Here is a 23,088-nt window from a genome sequence, read left to right as displayed (position 1 = left end):
TTTCAAGCTAATGGACATAAAGGATAATCAAACTCATTGGTAACCAGGAAAATGCAAATTCAAGCCACCATGAGATTCTATTCTTTCTTTTTTTTTTTTATCTTTAAAGGTTTTATTTATTTATTTGAGAGAGAGAGAGAGCTCATGAGAGGGGGGAAGGTCAGAGGGAGAAGCAGACTCCCCACCGAGCAGGGAGCCCGATGAGGGACTCGATCCAGGGACTCCAGGATCATGACCTGAGCCGAAGGCAGTCGCTTAACTGACTGAGCCACCCAGGCGCCCCCCACCATGAGATTCTATTACACACTCACTGGATGGATGGGTAAGACTCAAATGGCTGATAACACCAAGTGTTGATGAACTATGAAGCAGCAGGAACTCTCAGACACTGCTGGCAGGCAGATGAACTTATTCAACCACCTTGGGAAATAGTTTGGCATTATTTACTGAAGTTGAACATACCCATACCTAATGCTCATCAAATTCATTCATAAATACAGTCAGTGAAGTCTTACACATTAATGAGAATGAACAAATGGATAAATCTCACAAACATGATATTGCACAAAACTAGAGAGACATAAACTAACACATGTGCACACAAAAATCATATGGTAAGACTGACGCCATTTACATGACTTTCAAAACCAGGCAAAGTCAGAATACATTAGGTAGGGGTATATATACAGATGTGATAAAACTAGGAAGACAGCCAGGAAACGAACATAATAAAGGGGTAGGTAACCTCCAAGGTGGACAGAGCAGTGGTCTGGGAAGGATGCAGGAGGGAAGGGTGACTTCTGGAGCTCTGGCACACAATTGCTTGACCTGACTGGTAGTTATAGAGGGGTTTGCTTTATAATTATTCTTTAAAATGTAATTCTGTTATGTGCTTTTCTGCATGTATATTTAATGACAAAAAGAAAAAGAAATAACAGGAAAATGTAGTCTTACTTTTTGGCTTATAATTAACAGTCAGTATTATTAATATTATCTTGTCCTGGTCTTTCCCCTTCTTGGCACATTTAATTTCAATATACTGTCCATGTAAAGCTGGATGACGAATGAAGGGAGAGTGGGAGAAGAGCATGCAGTAATCATGCCAGCATTAGAGAGTATTAGTATTCTCATCAAGTTTTGGAGTGATTGTGATGCCAGGTGAGTGCATGTTGAATTCAGAAATTGGCAGGCAGGGACTTAGCCTTCTCCCAGAACTTCCTGTCACAGGAAGCTGTGCTGATCCCCAGCTGTTACTACTGACAGAGGAGAGAATCGAGTGCCAAACAGCCTGGTGTTGTGCACCAGGCCTGATGAGTTCTGCAGTCTCATGGCAGAGATTAGGAAATTAGCCTCCTTAGAGAAAGAGACAATGAAACAGACCAAGGGTAGTCAAGAAAAAAGCCCTCCCTACCCCTCATCTCACTGTGAGGGGGCCCTGGTAGGTCTTCCAGACTGAGTTTGTGTTTCAGGGGAGGGATTATTCCCCTATTATTTTTCCTTTTTATAGGGCAACCTTGAGGCATATGTACTTCCCCACAGACAGGCTGGGCTCAAGCTATTAACAGGGGCTGTCGGGATCCTCTGAGTCTATGAGGACACAATCCCTCCTGCTGGTGGGAAGAAGCCACTGGTTCTATGGTGACTTAGTTCAGGCTGCTCTAACAAAATACTATAGACTGGATGGCTTAAATAACATTTATTTTTTATAGTTCTGGAGGCTGGGAAGTCTGAGATCAGCGTGTCTGCATGATCAGGTTCCTGGGGAAGCCCATCTTGGTTCACAGACAGCTGCCTTCTGGCTGTGTCCTCATTTGGCAGAGAGAGAGAGAGAGAGCATGTGAGCACTTGGGTGAGAGCAGCTCAGGCCCCCTTCTCTTTATAAGGGCATTAATTTCATCATAAGGGCTCCACCCTCATGACCGAATCACCTTCCTAAGGACCTGCCTCCCAATACTATCACATTGGAGCTTAGGGTTTCAACATATGAATTTTAGGGGAACACAAGCATTCAGCCCATAGAATATGGGAAGCTAAACTTGACTGCAGCCCCCTCTGTCTGGAAGAAAGGGGAGTCCCAGGTCCCAGGTTCATGGTCCAGAGTGAACGCTCAGTGTGGCCTTCAGATGATTTTTCTCAGTGAACAGCAATGGCTCTGGTTGGAATTTTTAAAAATGACCAATTTATTTATTTTTATTTTTTTAAATTTTATTTTATTTTATTATGTTATGTTAGTCACCATACAATACATCATTAGTTTTTGATGTAGTGATCCATGATTCATAGTTTTCGCATAACACCCAGTGCTCCATGCAGTACATGCCCTCCTTAATACCCATCACCAGGCTAACCCATCCCCCACCCCCCTCCCCTGTAAAACCCTCAGTTTGTTTCTCGGAGTCCGTAGTCTCTCATGGTTCATCTCCAAAATGACAAATTTATGAATGAATTCATAGGATCTTAGGTATAGGTAAGTTCAACTTCAGTAAATAATGCCAGTATAATATCTAACATCTCTTTATTTTTCTCCTTAAAAATATTCTTTCGTTTTTATTTTACAATATGTACGTACAGGAGATAAGATATAAATATATACATAGTATCTATAATCAAACTCTATATAAATATTTAACATCATATTGGGTTTTAAAATTCAACCTGTTAGAACTGTTAAAATTCTACATTACAGCAGAAAGTTTTTTCAAGATGGCTTCCTTTGACTTTTACTGAAACAGCCAACTTTTTACTGATGCTGGCATAACATGAGGTTTGAGACAGGTGAGGGAGCTGGCTTAGTATGTATCATTTACAAGACATTTGAGTTGTATCTAATGGTGTTTGGTGTGCAATTTTTTCCCTTTATTTTATTGTGATAAAATATATAACATAAAATTTACCATTTTAACTATATTTAAACATGCAGTTCAGTGGCATTAAGTATATTCACAGTGTTGTGCAACCATCACCAGCATCGATGTCCAGAACTTTTTCATCTTCCCAAATTGAAATTCTAGACCCATTGAACCCTAACTCCTCATTCCAGCTCTTCCCCCATTCCCTGGCAATCACCATTCTACTTTCTGTCTCTATGGATTTGACTGCTTTAGATCCTTCATATACTTGAGTATATGAAGTGAGTTATACAATATGTGTCTCTTTGTGTCTGGCTTATTTCACTTAACATAATGTCCTCAAGGTTCATCCATGGTATACCTTGTGTCAGAGTTTTTTTTCTTTCTTTAAGGTGAGTAACACTCCATCATATCTGTCTACTTATCTATCTTACATTTTGTTTACCCATTCATCTGTTGATGGGACATTTGGGTTGTTTCCACCTTTTGGCAACTGTGAATATTGCTGCTATGAATGTGGGTGTACAAATATCTGTTTAGGTCCCTGCTTTCAATTCTTTTCGGTAAATACCAAGAAGTGGAGTTGTTGGATGATATAGTAATTGTATGTTTAATATTTGTGAGGAACCTCCATACTGTTCTCCACAGTGGTTGCTCCATGTCACATACCCACCAGCAGTGCATGCGGGTTACCTACTCTCCCCATCTTCAGTGCATTTTCTATTTTCATTTAAAGAGTTTTGTTGCTTTTTGAACTTCGAGGGTTTTGTTGCAAAGGAATGTAAAGCCATGGGGAGCAACACTCTAGAATATACACCTGCAAATCAGTTTTAGGTGGCTTTCTGTTAGGGGCACCCAGGACTGGGTCAAGTCATTTCTTCCAGAAACTTCCAGAAACAACTTCAGTCACAGAGATCTCTTCCTTTTCTGGGTTCTGATTGTCTCTCTAGTCAGTCTTAATCAATCCAACACTGGGTTATATGTTGCCTTTATCTAAACTTTAATCCTCTATTTTATCAAATCCAGTGGAGGCATTCTTGTCTGTTGAGCTATTTTGATGTTTCTAATTTTTATTTTCAGAATTTCTTTTGATATTTTTCATATCCATCTGTTCTTAATCATAATTACCTATTTTAATCCTACTTTTGTACTTGTTTTTTAATATTACTTGAGAAAATTAAATATACTTATTTAAAAGTCATTTTTATGTTGTTCTATTTGTGTTTTGTCAGTGGTACGTTTATACCTCGACTGTTGCATTTGTTGAATGTTTTTCTTATCAACTTTTTTCTCGTGTGCTTTGGAGTTTCGATAAGAAGCTGTTGTGTGCTTGCTTCCTTAAGAGAAAGCCTGGTCTGGAAGCAGCTCTTGTGTAGGCAGGTTTGGGGTCCTTTCCTGGGGGTGAGCTGGTAGGGAGCATGGATATAGCCATTGAGAAGTGAGTGGTTTGGCTTATCTTCTGCTGACTTGCCTCTCTGTACCCTCCTGGAGTTCTGTAAATTTGTACCTTCTGCACTCTTGTGTCACCCCCATGCCCCATACCCCACTAATGTGCAATCTCATTTCAGGGGACCAATGTGTTCAGGTGTTGTGAACATAGTTATATCTTCAAAATAACTTAGAAACTAACTTAGGGGGCACCTGGGTGGCTCAGTAGCTTAAGCATCCAACTCTTGATTTTGGCTCAGGTCATGATCTCAGGGTCGTGGGATCGAGACCCTCCTCAGGCTCTGTACTCAGGAAGGAGTCTGCTTCTCTCCCCCTCTCTCTCCCTCTCCCTCTGCCCCCCACCGCCACTCATGAGCTCTCTTTCTCTCTCTCAAATAAATAAATAAATAAATAAATATATAAATCTAAAAAAATTAGAAAGGATGGATGAAGATTATATTGTGAGTCTCAGTTGTCTTCTCACATATAATCCTTGGTCATATATTGTATTTTAATTTTATTTTCCAAATAAACTATAAATTATTTCTATCTCCCCAAATGTTACTCCCTCCAAATACCTAGCAAAAACATCAAATACCCCTTGGTGTCATTTATTTGATTAATAAATATTTGTTGATTGTTCATTGGGCTTGTTAAGAAAATAAATGGATTAATCCTTTTGCTCAGTAAATAGGATATCTGAATCCAGGGCTAGACACAAGAGGATAAAACTAAAAGTCAGACAATTTTGGACTGCAGATTCCCTGAGATCGAAGGTTGCTTTTGGTGCTAAACTTGCATGCATATTGGTTCTGTTTCTTTATCTGGGACTCCAGAATTAATGGCTAAGAGCGATTTTAACTCATCCAGAGGAATCTGGGGCATTTTCCTGATGGCTAAGTCCTTTCATAGGAACAGGGTAAGATCAAATCACAGCAGCCCACAGACAAATTGTTTCCACTTCCTAGCAGGGCACAGAGACCCGTCCTTCCTGACAGTTCCTCTTGATAGTTCGGCTAAGCATCAGCTAACCTGCATTGAAGACTTCCTATGTTCCAGACCCTGCTCCAAGCAGTAAATTATATATATATATATATATTTAACTCTCACAGTGATTCAATGAGATAGGTACAGTTAAGATTCCCATTTCATAGATGTGGAAGCTGAGGCACAGTACTAAGTAACTTTCCCAATGTCTATAGCTAGTAAGTGATAAAGCTTGGAAGGCTGGCTCCCCAGATGCCCTCTGATCCACAGCAGGGCCATGGAAATTTTGTCATCTCTGGGGTGAGTGGCCTGAGGGGCTTCTTGCTTTGACATTGGAATCTCTCCTGACCTTCTCAGAAACCGAGGTCATCATGTGCCCAAGTTAATTCGTCCTGACCCTATGGGCTCCCTTCATGCTCCAGCTGGTGTGGGTGGGTCCTTGGCTGCAGATGATTTCAGGGTCCCTGGGAGTCGGGATTAGCCTGAAATTCATCAAGCACTGTGTATCCACAGACATTTGCCGGGTTCCTAGACCTTTGAGGTGTTTAGTCTCAGCAGCCTCGTCTTTTTTACATGGATGTTTCCAGAGCTACAGGGTGGGGGTTTGGAGGTACAAAGTGGAGGTCCCCCTTCCAGCTCAGTGGAAATGGACCCCATGGTTCTCCTTGTGATGCTAGGATTCTCCCTTGAGAGCAAGTCAGTGACGTGTGCATGCCACTGGTGCCAGAGTCTCTTGGGCAATGAACACTTCTGAGAGTTCACCATGGGCTGGCAGCTCTGCTGGGCACTGTCCTTTGTCCTTTCTACCCTGTAATCAAGTTCACTCTGGTGTGAGCACTACACTGTGCTGGTGCCTCCTGCCTCTCCACTGGGCAAGCGTCTAGAGTCTGCCAATCCAGATACTTTATTTGAATTCATACAAATCCATTTTATTAATTCCTGAGGGAGAAAGCAATTTCAGTTATTTCCAGTGAAATGGCATTTCTGAAGAAAGGGCAAGCTTGCTTTCTTCCAGCCTGGTGTGGGTATTATGCTTATCTTTAAGTACCTGCCTGGAGGGAGTTAACCTACTGCAAGTTAGTAATAGTCATATTTTAAAGTGGTTAAAAGGGATTAAAAAGACTATTCTATTTACTTGCTCTCAGTAGTGGAAACAAACCCTGGGATCATCTATTGGGACTAAATAAGCAAATTAGAGTCCTGCCGTTTGTTAGTGGGCACTCACCAGGGCCGTCTGCAGCACTTTCTAGTGCTTCACACCACATGCCACTTCATGAAGGGGGAGGTGAAGAAGACCAGTTCTGTGCTCAGGACAGAGCCACCCCTTGGGCCAAGCAGGTGCTCAGTAAATATGTTTGAAAGGAATGAATCTTTTTTTTTCTCTCTTTTTTCTCATGAAGATAGAAGTCTTTTTATTTTATTTTTATTTATTTTTTCTTTTTTTTATTATTATGTTATGTTAATCACCATACATTACATCATTAGTTTTTGATGTAGTATTCCATGATTCCTTGTTTGCGTATAACACCCAGTGCTCCATTCAATATGTGCCCTCTTTAATACCCATCACCAGGCTGACCCATCTCCCCCCTCACCCAGAATCCTCAGTTTGTTTCTCAGAGTCCATAGTCTCTCATGGTTCGTCTCCCCCTCTGATTTCCCCCCTTCATTCTTCCCCTCCTGCTATCTTCTTTTTTTTTTTTTTGAATGAATCTTAACAAATGATCTAGTGACACCTGAAGGCATTTTACATGAAACAAGATTTTCCTCTAAATCCTCTAAAATTGAATAATAAACCATTCAATTCTATCAGATAGAACTTATAGGCAGAAGACTACGTACATCACAACAGTAGTGTTGTGGGCTGTCTTCCGTTCTTCTGTTCCCTACAGTGATCCCATGCCCCACTGGCTGAATAGAGTAAGTCAATGGTTCCAGAATTTTGCATGTAATTAGGCATTTCTGCAGCAAGAGACGGCCTTTTTTTTCTTTTTTAAAAAAGATTTATTTATTTGAGAGATAGAGAGAACACGAGTGGGAGGGGTAGAGGGGGAGGGAGAGGGAGAGAGAATCTCAAGCAGACTCCATGCTGAGTGCTGAGCCCAACGAGGGACTTGATCTCACACCCCTGAGATCAGGACCTCAGCCAAAAACAAAAGTCAGGCGCTTAACCGACTGAGCCACCCAAGAGACTGCCTTTGATGCAACTGAATGTATCCTATCAAATGAATTTTCTTTTGGGGAGGGGAGTTTTGAGAATTGATTCGGCAGCTGGGATATTAGAGAATCTTCTAGGTACTTAGGAGTTCTTGATCAAGTAAGTGACAGTTCTCCAGCTTCTGTGTTTCTTTCTGGTTTCTGCTCCCAGCATGTTTACCCGAGACCACAACACCCTGCCAGATGGGACAGCTGCTGCTCCCAGGGAGAATTTTCTAGAGCCAAAAGCTGGGACCTTGTTGCAGCCTGTGAAAGACCCTGAGCCAGAGGACACCGGTACACTGTGCCGGCATTCCTGTTCACAGAAACTGGGAGTTTATAAATACTCTTTTAAGCTGCTAAATTTGTGGTGATTTGTTACATAGCCATGATATGCAGGAATAGCATACAGATCTTAGGGGAGGTGTGGTGGTGGTGGGGGTGTTTAGGAGAGCTAAAGCAAAGATACGCCAAAGGGGAGTAGCAAATGCAAATGCTATGGCCTAAGAAGGCAGATGCTTTCAGAGAACAGGGTGGGTTCAATGTGGCTTTTGGTGAATGAAGGTAGTGGTGAATGAACGTGCTGGACACATCAGAAGATGAGGCTGAGAAGGAGTTTGGTGCTGGGTTATAAAAGACCTTATGTAACATCCTGAGAAGTTTGGCCCATATCCTGGAATCTTTGGGAAACTATCAAAGCATTTTAGGCTGGGAAGGGAAAGTATCACTTTTATTTAGGAGAAAACATGGCATTGATATGATCAACGGAAGTGGGAGACCAGTTCAGTTGCTGCTTAAGAGTGATGCACTATGAGATTCTTGCCACACCTCCTTCCCTATAAATTGGACCAACCCCTTATTCTGAGTTGATATTGATAAAGGGGCACTCCATAAATCTTCAGATCATGGTATTGCCTACAGAACAGCATTCAGGGAAAGGAATCCGATGTCTAGAATCAACTTTGTAAGGATGCATTGCTATTATCTCCAAGGTGGAAAAAATTCAGCATGTTAACCTAGTAGCAGATTAATTACCAGTAGCTGCCTGGTCTGCCCAAGGGAACTATGCTGGCAGACTGGGTGTGTGGAAGAGCTATAGTGAGTGGAGGCCATGCAATTGGGCCAATGAGCAGTCCCCCTCCTGCCACCATAGCTGCTCCATTAACGGGCCACCTTCCAGCCACTGGGTGTTGGGGATGGAAACTGACATCTCCTGGGTGAGTTATCTGTCCATGCTGTTGTTGTCTCCTCTGAGACACATGCTGTCTGGTGGTCATTGATGTGAGAACACAAAGACCCACATACTTGTGCCCTGAAGTCCTGAGGGCCCATCCTTATGACTCTAATCCCAGACCTTGTGCCCAGCTGGGTTTCACAATGGATATAGATGACCAGTGATTGCTTTGTGTCTTCTGTTTACTTTCTTTTGCATTGGGAGTGTCTTGTTTTTCTCTCCTGGCCCCATCTTTGCATTTCGGGTGCCTATGGGGTGATACCTTGTCTCTTGAGTTCACAGGTCTTCCAGTCAAGAGGAACTGCTTCTGGAGAGCCTCCTCTGCACCTGGACCCAATTTAGATGAGATCCCAGACCTGGAGATTGAGTCTGGATTGGAACATTTAGATACCTTGGGAGGGGGTTTAGGTAAACCATCTTCTACTTTGTGCTTTTGGGAACCGTGAGCCTCAATACAAAAAAAATCAACTACTCTGACCAATGGAATTGTGACAAATAAGATAGTTTGGGCTGCTTACTTTTGAGGGGTTTGGTATATAGTAATAGATAACTGAGACACATGGATCAAGAATACTGAGCTCATTATGGGCAACTAGGGTGATACAGTAACACAATGTCTGGTGAATAGAGTCTCACTCTTTACTAGGATTCAGTAATGCATAGGAGCTACTTTCCAAAGGGTGAGTTAATCCTCTGCATGGTCTTGTTCCAGAAAATTGGAGTCTATGTTGCAGTTCTCCTACTGGGCTGGCTAGAGATTCCACATGGTCTCCTAACCTACCATGGAAACCTCTGGCCCCTTTGGACATGCCAGGTCATGCCTTGTCCTGGAGTTTGCCCTGGAGCCTGGAGTTGCTGTGGAACCCTCACTTGCTCTGGTACCTTCTGAGATATCTGACATACAGAATTCCCAGTATAGTATACCGTGCCTCCAAAATCTAAATCAAGTGCTATACGTCTTTTTTAGTGGTGGGGGTGCAATGCTCTCTCTTTGACTGTTCCCCCAGACCACTGGACACCTGAAAGCATCACTGATGTGGTGGGCCCCTTTTAAGAGTTACTTCTCATGCTATGGGATACATATTTCTTATCAGTGCCTTTGTGTGTACTTGCCACTCCTCTGCACCATGTACAGTCAACATAAAGCCACTTGTGTAGTGGGTCTTTGAAATTCTGTGGACTGTCAGGTGATTCAGAGCCCTGTGAACTATTTGGGGCAGGCTAGGAGAGTTAACATAGAGCCAGGCAAGAGACTGAATGGTCCTGCTAGTATTGCCATGAATATCAGCCGACTTGGGTCCTCTTTAGTGATGAAGATTGAAAAGAGTGCATTCATCCTGACCATAGCTACATACCAACTGCCAGAGACTGTATTCTTTGTTTGAGTAAATATGCCATGTCTGGCCTAGCAGCAGTGATGAGGACTATTGGTTAATGGGAGAATGCCATTGTCCATCTTACTGTACCTGGCTCTTTGCAGGGGTCATGCAGGTGAATTGAATGGGGATATTCTGGGGACTGTCAATCAGAATATTGTTTCTGGTTTACTGTGTTGGCTGGGAGGGGGCAGTTTCAGTAGCCTCTATTTGACTTCTCCTACCATAGTGTCTTACCCTACCTTCCAGAAAACCACTGTGAGGGTTCTGCCAGCTGCTAATATCCATCTCAGAATGCACTTGGGGTCCAGGGACATGATCACTAGGTGGGTCGACAGACCCACTGAATCTGCAATTTGATGATCTGGTTTGTCATTATGGCATTTTGTCTAATTTGGTCACCTAAACACTGACACCTAATCCAGTAACTTTGAAAGATCTGGATATTCTCTGTCTCCCCAGTTCAGGAAATCTGGTAAATGATGCCAGGTCTCTTTGGAGAAGACTTAAATTCTCATTGCATATTCTTGTGGGGACTTGACAGGGTTCTTTCTCAGGGACTTCAGGTCTGAGAAATGGCTCATGTCTGGAGCCTTTGTGAAGGATTATGACTTTCAATTGCAACAGTTGACATCAACTATATAAGTCAAATAATACTCAGGTTGACTGTTGGGTCATCTTACATGAAGAAACATAAGGGTGGGTCTATTTGCCCTTCTGATAAATTCCTGTAGAACAAGGTGCCTTGTTTGCAGTTCTGGATTTGACACTTATTATAGTAATTATATCTACCTTGATGTCCACTGATAATTAAATTTTGTCTCCTGGCTTCTCTTAAATCAGGACTCCTTTTGTCCCTGTTGACACTAGGTAACCCACTCTCATGGTGACATCTTCTAATGTCAGCCCTAGATTACAGGGGACACTGAGCTTCTTGAATGCTGGTTTCCACTCACTAGAGCATTTCTTCAAGTGAAGGGACTCTAGGTGATGGGTTCTCTGATTTCATATGATAAAGCCATTTGAACATACCTTCCTCCTTGAGTTTCTCATCCCTTCTGCAACACCCTACCAAGGTGGATCTGGCCTCTGCCTCTTATCCACTGTAGGTGTCATGAGGTACACTTTCAGGGAGCCATTCTGCCAGCTCCATAGGATCAGCCCCAGTCATCCTTGCCAGACTATTAAATCCTGAACCTCAAGAGAAAGTTTCCATGTGAATAAACTCTCTCCTGTCCAACCCCATATCCTCTCCCTCCCTCCAACACCCTCAACACTCATGCCTATACGTGTGCTCCTCTGGCTCCGTCCAATAGGTATCAGTAAGATTTGGCACTTTGTGGTGAGGTATCTGTTTCCTCTTCACTCACCTGACCCTCATTATTGTTTTGGAGGCAAGTCAGAGATGCAGTGATAGGCTGGTGTCACTTTACCTCTGCCACATGTGAGGTCTTGGCATGTCTTCAGCAGGGGATGATGCCTTCTAGATTCTTCTCCAACAAAAAGGAAGGGCAGGGGAACTCAGCTGACCTGGGGGATTTAGGGGCATCTGACTCTTCAAGACCCATCCTCTGACTCAGGGTCCCACTTTTTCTTTAAGACTGGAGACCTATCAGTGCTCACTCATTCTCCTTGGAAGTTCTACCATTCTCATGACAATCCTGAGCCAAACCTCTTAGTACAGTTTGCTCATGGACTATAGGATATGAAGATGGCACGGGGCCTTTTTCACAGAATGCTCTGGCTTAATGTTGGTCAACTTGAGCCTTTCTTCAAGGCTTCTAGGACAGGCAAGGCCAGAATTAGGGTGAGGCAGGTGAAGCAGGTGAGGCATTCACCTCTGGTGCAAAATTTAAGGGGGTGCCAAAAAACTTTAGTAGCCAAAGAAAATAATATTTTAATGCAATACAGTTAACCCTTGAGCAACATGGCCTTGCACTGCATGGGTGGTTATATGCACTTACTTATTATATAAGTAGTTATATGTGGATTTTTTCCATAAATACACTACAGTACTGTAAATGTTTTTGTCTTCCTTATTATTTTCTTAATAACATTTTCTTTTCTCTAGCTTACTTTATTGTAAGACTACAGTGTGTGATACATATAACATATAAAACGTGTTAATTGACTGTTTATGTTATCATTAAGGCTTCCCATCAACAATAGGCTATTAGTAGTTAAGTTTTGGGGGAGTCAAAAGTTACACATGGATTTTTGACTGCGTGGGTGGTTGACACCCCTAACGCCTGCATTGTTCAAGGGTCAACTGCATTAAAAAAATGAAAATCAATGCAAACCATACATAATGAATAAAATATAAAAATGTTAAATCATGATATAACTAAAATGAATTAAACTATTATTTAATTTGATTAGTGAGTATTTTGATGCCCCCTTAAATTTTCAGCTTGCCTCACCCAAATCCCAGCCCTACCAGCAGGTAACAAAAGCCAGTCAATTCTACAATATACACATGTACTCCTGTACCAGTGCGAGGGCTCCTGTCTAGACCAGTGCTTTCCCTTCCCCTGTACCCCTCCCAGTCCGGTCAGGTGAGAGGCTCAGTCATTGTCAAGCTCCATAATGTCAGAAGTTATACTGACCACTTGTCACCTACTGACTGGTGAATGGTCCAGTTCCCAAAGCCCATTCTGAGCTTCTGCTTTCTTGGTCTGCTATAGTTATCAGCTCATGAAGCTATCCTAGAAAGCAGGCATCAGAGGCAGGGAGAATGAGGCAGGGACAGAAGTATATTCAATAAAGTGTTTATTATTGAGCTGGTTATTGCTCAGGGCACCTAGAATATAATCCCCTTGGGATCCTCTTGTCTGGAGGGGAAGGCAATTAACTCAGAAATAAGAGTTTTTCCTGGGGGCGTGAACATCCCTGGGCCTGCTGCTGCTGAACTGGCTTCCAAGGCTTTGGGGGATCTCAGGGAGAAAAGCAGAGTGATGCTGCAGCTTGGACTGGAAATGGGATGTGGTCTGTGCCACAGGAGCTGTGACTGAAACCTGAGGGGGGTTGAGAGGGTGTGACGTGGGCTCAGGAAGCACTTGGGCTTCCCTTCCATGCATGCATGCATGTTTTTACTCCGTTCTCTATTTGTAAGGAGAATGAAGAAAAACAAACTGTATTTGATTCTCTATGCTTGTACATCTTTCTGGCTGAGTAAAAATATTTTAAGATTTGCTATGAACTCTGTCAGTGATCAGGTATTGCAGCAAAAATTGGTTTGGATACCCACAGCTTCTCTCCCTTATTCTTTCCCAAGGGATGGTGGAGCGTATTGATAAAGTGCAAGGGCCCTAGGAATGCTTGGGTTTGAACTGTGGCTCTCACACCACTTAGCTGTTCCATCTCATGCAAGCTAACTGAGCTCACTCTGTCTCAGTGTATTTACCTTATAGAGTTGCTGTGAGGATTAAATGAGTTATAACATATGATTGCTTTGCACTTGTGCTGGGCACAGACTAAGCTTTCCATACATGGCCTGTAGGCCATGTTTCCTCTCAAATTCCTTCCATATTTACTCACTGGGTCCTTCTGTTTCTTTCCCAAGCACCCCCAAATGCCATTCCTAGTTGTAATGGCCCCTGTCTTCTGTTCTGTGTCTCACCTATTAAGCTTTCCTGTTTTGGCCTCCTCAACCTTTTGGTAAGTGTTTACTGAGACTTCATGGCCCAATGCCTTGCTAGGTATGGTAGGAGATACACAAGAAACATAACACTTGGTTACTGCCTTTCAAGAGAACTTGAGGAGATGAGATTTGCAACAGCAAATATTACATAAAACATAAAGAATATTCTGAGTTCATGTGTTCATAGGGGCTTCAGGAAAGAAGGTTCAACACACACAGAAACACTTTTGGAAAAGGTGAGTCTTTCTTTGGAACTGGACAGGTGAGTATAATTTAGCTCAGCAGGAGAATGGTCCAGAGCAACGCTGTTTCGTGCATTTTCCCTCATTGGGTTCTGGGCATGATGTCAGTGCTCCTCCTGAGGGTGTGCAAGCTTGGTGAATTGGGCTCCTCAGGGAAGTAACCAAGGCTGATTGGGCTTTAACAGATCTTTCTAACTTTTCTTCTTACCACTGCTTAAATTTCTCCAAGAATATTCCAGCTTGGCTTGTGAGACTTTGGGTTTTCAATTCCTGTGCACTTTCTTATGGCTATGTGGATTGATGCCCAATGGAGTTATCTAAACTCATAATCTTGACTCCTGGATTTTTGGGATGGCATCTTTTTAGTTAAGTTTTTGGCAATTTACTTGTAATTCATTCATTCAGTCATGTCATTTTTATTTTGACTATAAAGCCACTTATTGGAGATAAAAGTGCTCCAATCTTATCTTTTTTCCCTGTACATTAAAAAATATAATTAAGGAAAATAAAATTTATTCTGTTCTTATGCAGTTTTCTTACCAGGGAATGTGGTGTGTGTGTGTGTGCGTGTGTGTGTGTGTCTGTGTGTGTGTGTGTGTGTGAGAGAGAGAGAGAGAGAGAGAGAGATTGAGAGGGAGAGACTAAGTTCACATGATGAACAAGAGAACCGGTTAAACTGACGTGGCTTCTACAAGGGCCTTTGTTGTTGAGCTGCAGAGCCTGGGCAAGATCTCTGGTGTGGGTGGGAACAGTGTGGCTGAGAACTTGACCTCCTGCATCTCTGAGACACCATGGTCATGGACCCTTAGAGAGCCAAGGTTTTAAAAATCAGGATAGTAGTCAGTTTTAAGACCCCTGTAATAGATAAAGGCATAAAGCTCCCACTTCAGTCCTTGTTCCTTCTTTATCTCAGTTCCTATTTCTCTTCACATCTCTTTTTCTCAGTGGCATGAGAAATAGCTTCCCATTACCAGCCATAAAGCGTTTTGGAGACATCTGTTGTAGTCTCCGTAGCCCCATATTTCAACAGAGCACAGAACACTCCCTATTTTCTTGGGTTGTTCTCAGCTGGCCCATTTTTCCTTCTAGTCACATTTGTCCCTCTCCTGGAGCTGCTTTGAATCTTCAGGTGTCACTCATTTTCGGATTCTGGAGTCAGGACACTGCCCAAAACACAAAGGTGTCCCAGAGTCACACACAGCATTGTCTCCTTCCACAACACTTCTGTGTTAAGTGTCCAAGGACAGCTACAGAGATCCAGTCAAAGGCCTCAATGAATTCACTGTGGAGAAGTAAAAAGGATAGAGGTAAAATGCAGCCTATTTCAGGAAAACAGGTCAAACAGTGGGGGTCCGAAAAAAATGAAAAGACAAAAACAAAAACAAAAAACAGGGGCTATCTTCCAGGTTCTACTCTTGTCTGACTTTCTGAGAATCTGGCTGACTTTGGCAGGCAAGAGTATGATCACAGGGTCTGGGTTTTGCTCTGTTTCTCCCAGGTGCTACCATGTTGCTGCTGGAAGTTCTATCTGAGCTAAAGCTCCATTGAAATCAATTTCATTTGGCAATGTTTAGATGGTCAGGGAGGTTCTTCCAACTTCTCTGGTAAAGGTGAAAGGCATGTCAGTAGTCTGTTCTAATGAATTCTGTGACTTTGGACAAGTCCTTCTTGGCCTCAGTTTTCCTGGCACTACAATGAAGAATGAATAGATGATCTTGAAATCCCCTCCTCACTTTAGAATGCTTGATTTTATGAAGCTGTTGCTCTGCACTTTCTGTAGTAGCATCCCGTAGCAAGAAAGCACTCTGAAGAACCCATGGGCGTTGAAGGAGCAAGTCCATGTGACAGCTTGAGTTGGGTGTCAGTTTAATAAACAAAGGGCTTGGAGGAGTCAGCCAGTGAAAATCCTTTCCTGCAGTTCTTTTCCTGGGTCCTTTTGCCCTTTTTTCCTTAGCATCTCTGGGTGCAAAAACTGTCTACAATCCTAAACTTTAAAAATTTTCTCTAAGTCACAATTTGCTGACATTTCCCTCCTTTTAAAGCAGCTGTTGTAGAGTTTTCCTGCAAGATCCTCAAAAGTAGAGCTTAGCTGGGTTAAGACTGCTTTATGGGTGGAAGAGATAGTGACTGAGGAGAGGGCTGACCCTGGGATCAGGAAGCCGAAAAATGACAAAAGAGGTATCTGGATGCAACCCATGAAGTCATCACCCTTTTCTAGAGCTGAGAAAGGTTTTTCTGAAACAATAGGTTGCCTGGAGGCTGAGGTCATGAACCTAGGCAAATTTGCATTATGAGACCTGATCTTGTGTGCTCTGCCAACTGCTATTCAAAAATGCTAAATTACATACGCTATCTACTGCAACAATTGAACTTGAGGGGTAAGAAGAGGACAGATTCCACCGTCTTGGAGACAAGAGCCATCAGCCATCTTCCACCTTTGTTTTTCCCACAGAGATAATAAGCAATCTCTCACTATGCCTCCCTTACCTCCTGCTTCAGAGGGCTCGGGATTTTGTGTAATAGCAGTGAGCGAAGTGCTCGTGTCAACTCAGAAGCAGAGTGGTATTTGAGAGTGGATTAAAATCTAGCTTAATCCAATCTCAATAAAATCTCATTGACTGTCTTTTCTAGTTGATTTTGGACAAACCTATGTCAGCTCTCCCCCAGGATGTGCCTATGGTGGTGGTGGCTGCAGCTTTCTCTGGGGGCACATGAGACATTTCCTGCCCATCCCACTTTCTTGAAGGACTTGATTGTATTTCCTTCATGTGCCGGCAGGGCTGGCCAACTTGGCAGAGAACAGAGGTCTACTTGGTGGCCTGTGGTGAGTGTCAACTGCACATTTCACCATAATAGGGGTGGAACAGGAGAGGGAGCACCAGACATGTACAAGATGCTGGGGCATCTTGGGGATTTGCATCATCTGCCTTGTCTTTTGTTCTGTCTTTTGCCCTCCAAGAGTGAAACTACGTTGAAAGAAATATGAAACTGATGGTTCAAGCAGAGTGAAATGGGTGTGAGAACAAATTTACTCCACACGTAAAACCTTTTAGTGGGGAGAGATTTATGCTGACAGTTTGTCTTGATTTGGGGAACTGAGGTAAGAACTTTGTAATCCTTCAAACTCACAAAAGTTTTCAGAAATGCACCCAAACTTAAGGCAATGTTTAATGGCTTGCAGACATGTTATTTCTCACCGCAATTTCAGTGAAAGCTATTCATTTGATTTATCTTTATGTCAGGAGCATAGAGCTTGGATGTGTGAAACTGAATAAACCATTTAAAATAGCGTCCGGAGGCCAGAAGAGGGAGTGCTCGGTCTGTCCATTGCAGACTCCAGCAGGAAGAGATATACCTTGCATTACTAGCAAGAAGAAGCCTACTTTATTACTTCAGAAGGAAGAAAGAAGAATTTCTCCCTGCCCAGTGACAAGCTCAGCCAATAAGAAAATACCACAACTCAGCTAATGAGAAATCTTCACCACCTGGAACTCTCTCTCTCCTCCAATGGACTTCCATTCAAAGTACCACCTCCCAACGTCCTTCTTTCCTCTTCTATAATATTCATTTCCAGGGCACCTGGGTAGTTCAGTCAGTTAAGTCTGACTTTTGGTTTCAGCTGAGATCATGAGCTCGTGAGTTATGAGATTGAGCTCTGTGCTCAGCGGGGACTCTGCTTGAAGATTCTCTCCCTTTGCGATTCATGAGCACCCTCTTTCTCTCTAAAATAAATACATAAATCTTTAAAAAAAATAATGTTTTTATCCTTGGATTTCCAGACTTGCCTATGGCTTGCCATAGCTTGATGTCCTGAATTGCTATTCCTCTACTATTTCCAAATAAGCCCATTTTGCTGGTAAAACTACTGGTCGTTTTACTTTTGAGGTCCACAGGTGAAGAAAACATAATCAGGACAAAGAAATGGAACAGGAGCAGCAGAGTACCTTAACTTTTCCACAGTCTTTTAATGTTCTTATAGGAATGTCTTGGTTGAGAAGGATAGTGTTCTTGACATCATGAGAATACAAACACACCATCACTAGACTCAAAGTCCTGGGCTTTGGTGTTGAGTCCTAGCCTGGGCACTTTGAGCTCTGTGCTCCCTGCAAAGCAGCAACCACTCTGAGGATGTTATGGGATCTGCTTCTCACACAGGATTGTTGTGTAGGCTGCAATGGTTTATGCTATCCAAGCAAGCATATTAATATTGTTTTCCTAAATTACAAAAAAAAATTTACTTTTGCTATCTCTCATAAGAATTTTTCTTCTTTTTTTTTTGGCTAAAATTCTGAAATGGTGCCACAGTATTTGCTAGTATTTGTTGGGTTGCTGTTTAATAGCAGTTTCTCCACAGCCTATGCTCATTTTTGGATAATAAAGGGAAAAACATTTCAGTGGAGTTTTCTCCAAAGTTGAGAAACTTTTTTCCCTTCTCTGTTTATTCATGTTGTCTTACTAACTAGCCCATAGGTACTAAGGGATTTACACTGTAATTTGAATAGTTTTATCATATTACATGTGTTATACACACTGATTTAAAATAATTAATCTTAATGAAATACAAAGGTAAATATATTTAAAAAACTTATCTGCTATTTTGGATCTTCCAAGTCTTTACCTATTGTCAACTACTTGGACTATTTAAAGTTTTTGAAGTCACTTCCTTATGCCTGAAAATTGATGTTTATTTTTTCTTCTATAAAATCAGGATAAGGAAAGACATGTAAGTAAGGGTCTCTGAGTCTTTCAGATAGTCTTAAAATGATCAGGATGATGATTCCTAATTATATATTTCTCAGCAGAAATTAAAAAGTATTTATTTGGAGTTTAGGGATTCATGAAATTGAAATTAAGAAAATGAAATTGACTTGGTGACTCTGGGCAGGTGTTTCATCTTAAAACCTGGAGGGAGAATTACATTAGTGAGATGTAAAATATAGTGGGAGGGATGAATAGTTCATGTCCTTTGTACACATGAGAAGACTGTATGTCAACTGGTTTATGCAAATATAGGAAGACAGACACACCAATTTCCCACCTGGGAAGTTCCATAATCAGTAGCTACCTATAGGTGCTTGTCTCCTATAAGTGATTAGAAAATTATCAGGTCTGTTTTTCAGTACCTTATCTCCTAAACCTCCCTGTAATTTTTGCAAACTCCCTTCTGTGGTTCTTCCAGAATGATCTCCCCATTCACTCAGTAGGGGAGATTGCTTGATAGATTCAATAACTCCCAATGACCTTGTTCAGGCTACAAAATATTAACTGGGGCTTAGAAAAAGAAACCAGGTGGAACTACATCTCTATCCAAATTCTAGAAGTTTTTATCTGGCTAAACTTAAAGAATGCCAACATGTAATTTCTAAGTCAGCTTTATCCCAGGAGCCTTTTTTCCTGCCATAAATACTTTGACCTTTCTACACCCAGCTAGGAAGCTCAATAGCTACACATCTCTGGGACACATCTTCTGGAATCAACATTCAGAGAACGGGCAAAGGGTGAAGGCTCATAAATTTAGATTAGCCTTTTAAAGTGGTTGCTGTCATCCTCTCAGACAGAGATTACTCACCATTCTCTGGAGACTTTGGTGCTTCCTCCTGCTGCCTGCTGTGCAACATTTACTTTCTGTCATGATGGCAGAGACGGAAAAGTGGGCTATGATCTGTGAGTGTCTCCTTGGCTTTCCAGTGAAAATCCCATGTGTGACTATCTGAAAAACCCACACAATCTGTGGAAGGCAGTAGAGTTTTGGCAATCTCTGTTCTAATGTATTTAGAGTTAATTTTTTAAACAGTTTTTTCCTCTTGTTTAGCATTTCTGGATTTTCTGTTTACTGTTTATTCTTAATTGCCCGCATTTGTTAATCTGGGAGAGAGAGGGAAAACTAGACTTTAAAAGTCTGGAAACTGGTGAAATCCTCTTGATCAAGCTCACAGATAAAAATTCCAGGGATGGAAAACTCCTGTGGCATTGTACACTTGGAAAAATACTGCAGCTCTGGAGGAAAATCCTCAATTTCCTGTACACAAGGTGACAGAAGACAATGAGGGCAACAAAGACTACTGGAAGTCTTTGGTTGGCCATTAGTGGCTCATTAATCCCATCCAAGAGTTTAGACAAATCATTCTCAAAGTACTGTACAAATTAGGAACAGTAGAGTTGAGGATAAGTAACAACTTGTATTTATTTTATTTCTTTAACTCTCTGTATATAGGGCTGAGGGAATAAGAGAATTTTGGGGGATGATAAATGTTATGTTCTCATTTTCAAGATCATACAAGATATGAAAATTAGCATGTCAAGATGGTAGCTAGATTTATCACTTTATACTTCATAATGTATATAAATGTTGAATCACTGTGTTATACACCTGAAACTAATATATTGTCTGTCAACTACACATCAATAAAAATATCAGCATGTCAATAGCATTAGCACAAAAGAGTAATTGGAGGCATTTGGTAAAGGTGACGAGAATGCTACATTAGATGGGAAGCTGTTTATTTCCAATAACTCTAAGGAGAAAATGTAACACTTCCTTGTCAAAGCTCACTTTACCTCCTACACCTTTTATGTTTCTGGTTGCAAACCTCATTTCTGTATGAACCTGTGATTTCTGTAGACCAGATACATCTGAAATGCAGTGCATTTCCCTGTAAGTTGTAGTGATAGTTAGTTACACTGCGTTCGTGGGCACTTGCACATACCAGAACCCACATGCAGTTCCTGGAGCCTGCCTTCCATCTTCCATCTTTCATGGGCATGAGGCTCAACAACTGGCAACTCTGATTTCAAAGCAAGAGGCTTTTCTGAGATAGGATTGATCCTCCATTAAAAATAATAAAAGCAGTAAGCCACACTCCCCACGCCCCATTCTGTTCTGCTGGCTCCACATGCCCACCCGCCCATGCCCAAAGTGGCCCCATTCAGCAGCTGGTAGGAAGATGGTGCTTAGTGGAGAGCAAAGGCTTTGAAGGAAGTAGGAGTGGGAATGGCTCTGCAAAAAGTGGGTGCCATGGCCAAATCAGATTGTATCATCTCTTCTGATGGCAAACACCTCACCATAAACACTGAGAGCACTTTAAAAATAGCATAGTTTTCATGTAATCTGGAAGGGAAGTTTGAAGAAACTACAGCTGATGGCAGAAAAACTCTGTCTGCAACTTCACAGATGGTGCATTTGTTCAACATCAGGAATGGAATGGGAAGGAAAGCACAATAACAAGAAAATTGGAAGATGGGAAATTAGTGGTGGAATGTGTCATGAACAATGTCACCTGTCACTTGGGTCTATGAACAAGTAGAGTAAAAATTCCATCATCCTTTTGGACAGGAATTAGCTGTGAGGTTGAATGAGCTCAGTTCAGTGAGCAAATCTCTATACTGCTTTTTTTCCTCCTTTACTATGTCCAATTATTTTTATAACAAACATTTTATACTCAACTATTTCAAAGTGTTGATTTAATTAGGATCATCCCTTTGGTTAGGAAATAAATGTGTTTGTGCTAAAAAAAAAAAAAAAAAGGAAAAAACCTCTTAAAGTCTTATCATCCTTCAAGGTCCAGTCCATTCATTAGTGCAGTTAAAAGTAGTTCACCTAACCTTGATACTAAGATTTGTGGAGGAGTTTGTCCCAGACTGGGTTTGTCTTGGTCTCCAGACTCAGAGTGTTAATGGTTTCCTCAAGTTGACGTGACCACTCAGTTCAACTCTGGCCATATGTTGAGGGGTGTGTGTGTATGTTTGTGTGCGTGTGTGCATGCCTATGTGTGTGTGCACATATCTGTTTGCATACTTACATATGTGTATTGTGTGTGCATGTGTGTGTGTGCATGCACATCACTGGAAATAGTTAAAACTGTCCAAAGCTGCCTCTCCATAAGCCAGGAACACTTCCAAGTGTGACATCTCCTGGGGGATATTGTTGATTGCCTTTCAGTGTTCACGCAGACTTAAATCTGCAGGGAGGCTATGTTTGCCTGTCGTTGTGGGCTTGGGCTCCAGAACCGGACTGTCTGGAGTCAAATACCTGCTCCACAACTGACCTGTGATATGACCTTGAGGAAATGGCTTAACCACTCACTTCCTCACTTCCCCCAGCTGTAATAGGGTTACTGTGAGGACTAATTGAATGAATCAATTAATGATTATAAAGTACTTGGAACAGCGTGCAGCACATAGTAAGTGCTCAACAGTATAAGCAGACAGTATTATTTTTACTGAGAAATATCAGGAAGTTGATGTGGGCAGCCAGCCACTAAGAGTTAAAGCTGAAACTGGACAAGTGTAACTAAGGGAAATGTCATATATTCCACTAGGCAGGCACCATCATGAGATGTGGCCAGGTAATAGAAAATGCCAACATTGGTGGAACTTCCCTAGGGGCAAAGGAAAAAAGGAGAAAGAAGAGATGAAGACTTAAAAAAAATTTTTTTTAATTTATTTTTTTTAAGAGAGAGAGTGTGCACAGGGGATGGGGAGGCAGAAGGAGAGGGAGAGAAAGAATCTCAAGCAGACTCCCTGCTGAGAGTGGAGCCAGAGGTGGGGCTCGATCCCAGGACCCTGAGATCATGACCTGAGCCAAAATCAAGAGTTGGACACTTAACTGACTGAGCCACCCAGGCGCCCTGAGATAAAGACTTTTTTTTTTTTAACAAGATGGGAACAGGGAATATGAAAAGCTCTCCATTTCTTGCCTACTTCTCTGCTTTTGTTCAAGAATCTCACAGTGCAGAAGGACCCTTTCTGTTCCTCAGTTGACTAGATGGATGGAAGGTCCACCAGCAGCTTCCAAGTCCATGTGTTACTATTCTGCTATATGCTGACTCTCACTTTCTTACCTCAGGATCAGGTACTCTTCAAGGGCCACGGGAGTGGGAGTCACATGATATCAACATGGTGGTGGGGAAGCAACCTCACGTCTTGGAGATGTGCTGGGCAGAAAGGCCACCACACTATACACCTCCAAGGAGCATCATTCACTTGGTCCACAGTGGTGGCCTGAATGGTAATACCCTCTTCTTTATTTGGTATTAATAAATCCATATACCACAACTATTAACCATATGAAATATATCATGTCCACATTCTGAGGTGATACCATTTGATTAAGCAAGTTAATTCTGTAGAAGATCAA

At 41.9% G+C, this 23,088-nt stretch overlaps 1 pseudogene; it reads left to right on the top strand.

Moving 5' to 3' along the window:
• The first annotated feature begins 1,057 nt into the window (after nucleotides 1-1,057).
• LOC110578774 lies at nucleotides 1,058-21,261 on the top strand (annotated as a pseudogene).
• Nucleotides 21,262-23,088: the final 1,827 nt, after the last annotated feature.

Source organism: Neomonachus schauinslandi, chromosome 4 (genome assembly GCF_002201575.2).
Source record: "Neomonachus schauinslandi chromosome 4, ASM220157v2, whole genome shotgun sequence".
Taxonomy (NCBI): domain Eukaryota; kingdom Metazoa; phylum Chordata; class Mammalia; order Carnivora; family Phocidae; genus Neomonachus; species Neomonachus schauinslandi.
The sequence above is the reverse complement of the archived record's forward strand: the minus strand, read 5'-3'. Positions and strand labels throughout refer to the sequence as shown.